This window comes from Octodon degus, unplaced genomic scaffold, assembly GCF_000260255.1.
Source record: "Octodon degus isolate 3935 unplaced genomic scaffold, OctDeg1.0 scaffold00335, whole genome shotgun sequence".
Classification (NCBI taxonomy): domain Eukaryota; kingdom Metazoa; phylum Chordata; class Mammalia; order Rodentia; family Octodontidae; genus Octodon; species Octodon degus.
The window spans coordinates 508,188-512,267 of NW_004524911.1; the positions used below are offsets into that span (position 1 = coordinate 508,188).

The window sequence follows — 4,080 nt, forward strand, 5'->3', positions numbered from 1 at the left end:
TTGTGAAGAGTAAACAGACATTGTCCTGAACTATCTGGAGCCAGTGACAGGGGGGACATGTGATAAAGTAAGGCAGAAAGGGAGGTACTAGGACCAAAGGCCCTTGAGTGGGCCAGGAAGAAGTTAACCTGGCAAGAAGATCTCAGCCAGTCAGAAATTGGCCAACTTGGTTCCTTTCTTCCCCCCAGTATTGAATTCAGGTCTCTGTGTACCCTTGACAAGAACTCTACCACTGACCTATATCCCCACCCCACCCTGGTTCCTCTTGCCTCCGTCTACTTTACAACCACTTTCCTATCTATAACCTTAGGCTAATCATGCTGGGGAGTCAGCCCAGGAAACACAACCTGTCCAGGATCCCAAGATAGGCTGGGTCCAGAGAGGTCCAGTGGGCACAGGGGAGCATGGAAGCTCTCCTACACACTTGCCAGGCCTGGGCTTGGGCTGGGTCTCCAGGATCCCAAGATGGAATCTAACCCTGAACCTGGTCTTTGAGGTCTGACCTTCATCACACTCATCCTTGATTACTTTCTGCCTCCTTCCCAATCAAATCCCTAACTCTTTATCCTGGCATTTGAGTCTCCTCTTTCCCACTTTTGTTAGAGAGAGCCTCTGGTCTTCAGATACACTCTTAGGAGCTCATTATGGAAATCCCTTGTAGTTGGCAAGGGTGTTCATGTCCTGGCCCAAGGCATGGAAGGACATGTTCTTTGCCCAGAGCAACACTTTGTTCCCTATGCCCTCACCTCTCAGTCTCTGCCTCCAAAAGCCAGGGCTGTTCTAGGTCTTTATGACCACACCTAGCTCAAAAATTTAGTCTTCACTTAAGATTAGAGAAGATAGGCCCTATTTCCTGGAACCCTAAATGGAAACCAGGAGGAAGATGAATAGCCACAGTCCCAGTGTACCCCAGTTCCAGTTCCCATGCTGAAACTAATTGTCTGCATATTCTTTACAGCAGACTTCCTCTGCAGCACAGGGCACTGCTCCTAGGTGTCAGGTTCCCATAACCTCCTGGGGTCAGACCTTTGAAATATCACCCATCTCTGTGGGCAGACTCAAACTGTCAATGACAAAACTATACTCAAGAACATCTCTTTCTTAGGTGACCAAAAGACCAGCTGAGAGTGTAGAGGGTAGTTGAAGAGGAGTCCTACTATTCCTTTAATAAGCAATTGTTGAACACCAACTGAATGTGCCATACTAGAGTCAATGATAGGGACACAGCAAGGAAACAAGAGAAACCAAATCTTTGTCCTCCTGAAGTCCAGGGTTAAGTTTAATTTTTGTGGCCATAACTTCTGGCAACCTCGTGAAGCCTATGAGCCTTTTCTCAGAAAAAAAAATTAAGTGCATAACATAAAATTTCAAAGGAAACTGATTATGTTGAAATATTGTACATAGTGGTTATTAAAATATGGAGAAAGCAAACGTGCTATGGTGATATATGTGCTCCCCATTAACTTATTAAATCCTAAACTTTTGTAGAGAATCTAAGGACTGCCATTATTTTAAAACAATGAGATGTATTTTAAAAGATCTACAACATCTATAATGGGATGTGCAAATCTGATTTCTATTGTTGACAGCCAGCAATACTATTACTAATACAGTTACATTCTTTATTGGAAAGTACTGTATTAAACTTGTTAGCAGAGAGGGACAAGATGTAAATTTTTTCCCATCCAGGTTGATGTGCCCCTCAAAACCCTGTCCCCAGCTTCAACTGGAGGTCTATGGAACTCAAATTAAAATCTGCCTTCCCTTCCATCCTAAACAGCTTTCCTTTGGAAGACAGAAGCCTGGGTATTATTCTGGGTAATGGCTGTGTGACTTCAAACTACTCAATCTGCCTATCTGGGCTATAGTTTCCTCTGCCTGAACACTGGGAGAAGAGACCTTAATTATGTATTCCCCATGGGATTGTTTTGTTCTCTTGTTCAATCTATGCAACACGTGGGAGGGGGATTAAATATCTTTCCATTTCACAGATGATTAAACTAAGGCACTAGCGGGGTTGCCACTAGACCAATGTAGGCAGCAAAAGCTGGTAAGTGATGCGCCAAGTCCACCCCCGCAACTTCATGGGCAGAATTAGGAACTTTTCACTGCGAGAGAGAAAAGCCTGGCACAGAAACCTCTGCAGGTGGGTGTGCAGCTATGGAAAACTGAGGGCAGAGTCGCGTTTCCTAGCAGAGCAAGCAAGCTCCAGCTACTGGCTGGGGCCTGCCTTGGGCTTCGCGCTTGCGCGTCCCCAGCTCCCCGGCCCTATCAGGCCTGCGAGGCGCTGTAGGGAGCGCTCCTTTCCCGGCCAATCCTATTAAAGAGTGGGCTTGGGTTTTAAACCAATCAGAGACCCCCAAAGGGATGGAGTTTTCTTCTGCTTGGATCCTGGCCTAGGGTAAAAATAAAGTGTTTCCCTCTCCGCCAATTCCGGGCGAGGCTGGAGGTCCTCCTCCAATGGGAGCCTTGAAGCTCCCCCCAGCGCCCCCCCCCCCCCCCCCCCGGCAGAGGTGGGGACTCGCGACCCTCCCGAGCTCGGGCTGGCGGGAGGGAAACCTCTCAGCGGTCGCGAGATCCTGCTGCGGCCCGGGCGTCATTTCGCCAGCGGCTGTGACAGCGTGGACAGAGCGGGCTTAGGGTGAGAAGCCAGGAAACGGGGCGGTGCGGGAAGGGGGAGCGGCGGTAGGTGGGTCGGGGGAGGCCGGCCTGTACGCGGGAGGGGTGGGGCCTGAGCGGGATTTTACCCGGGTGGCCTGGACCCTAGGTCAGCTGGGGGCAGGCGTTCCTGCAGGTAGGTAGCAAAGGGAGGGTGGGGGCTAACGGTCCTAGAAGGCACCCTGGTGAGTGCGCTGCGGGGCCCACCGCCCGTGCTCTCCCCTGGCCCCTACCCACAGCCTCTGGGGAGATGATTCTGTGCAGGTCTGCCGCTCACATCATCACCTGTGTGCCTGCCTGTCTCTGTCTCCCCCGGACCCTACAGTCACTGCCTCCCTTTTTGTGTCACACTAGGCAGCCCAGACCTCGGAGGTTTAATTCTGCCTTGGCCGATGAAAACTACATATGAGACCTTGAATTTCCTACTTCGCCTGTCTGGGCCTCAGTTTCATCGTCTGCGAAATGGGGCCACACCACTGCCCAGTGACTGACCCCTAGAAATTTTTCAATAATTAGTGACTGTCATAATTGAGAAAAGTATCATCTCTCTTAGTTTGTATCTTTGTTTTGTCGCTGCCTCTGATCCTTCTAATGTATCTTTTTTTTCCTGAATGCTTAATGCTCTGTTTTTTTTTTTCTTAATGCTCTGTTATTTTCTTGTTTTAGTCTGTTTCCCAGCTCTAAAGAGGGTAGAAGTGCGCTGTTTATATGAGCATGGCCTTAGGTCAAAGTGAAAAGTGTGTTTTGCCCTCGGGCTTCTTCTGGTTTTATTGAGGAATCCCTTTCCATCCTCAGCCTAGTCTGTTAAACAGGTAGAGACCCCCAAGACGGGAGCAACATGGATATACTGTTAATCACTATAAGTAGCTCAGGGATCTCTTGGTTACATGCATTCCTGGGCATCTTTTTTTTTGTGTTTTAGGGAAGGGTCCACAGGGTGTTCAGAGTCTCACTGCTGGAATGGACTCCTAGTGATCTGCCTGTTTACAGCCTCCCAAGAGCTGGGATTACAGGCACGCACTACCATGTCCAGTCTCAATTGGTATCTCAGCCCGCCCCAGGGGGCGGGCAGTCACTGTAGGCCCCAGGATCCAACCCCGGCCTCTGCACCTGCTTTGCAGGCACTTTAATCCACTGAGCTACTTGGTCAGCCCTGGGCATCTTTTTTTCACACGCACAAACCCCACTTTCTTTTCTGTACTGGCGTTTTTACATAGGGCCTTCACACTTTAGCTACATCCTTAGCCCTTTTTAAGGTAGGGTCTTACCAGGCGGGGTAGTGCATGCCTGTAATCCCTGCTTTCTAAAGCTGAGGCAGGAGAATCGCTGCAAGTTCAAGACGAGCCTGGGCTACATAGTGAGTTCAGAGTTAGCCTAAACCAGGAAGTGAGACCCTGTCTCAAAAATGGCGGGGGGGTGGGG

At 49.5% G+C, this 4,080-nt stretch overlaps 1 long non-coding RNA gene across 1 annotated transcript in view; it reads left to right on the plus strand.

Annotated features, from left to right (window-relative positions):
• The first annotated feature begins 2,555 nt into the window (after window positions 1–2,555).
• Window positions 2,556–4,080, plus strand: part of LOC111814505 — a 7,331-nt gene continuing 5,806 nt past the window's right edge. Inside the window, exon 1 of the long non-coding RNA XR_002819469.1 lies at window positions 2,556–2,641. This is a non-coding gene — a long non-coding RNA (uncharacterized LOC111814505). The remainder of the gene's footprint in view (window positions 2,642–4,080) is intronic.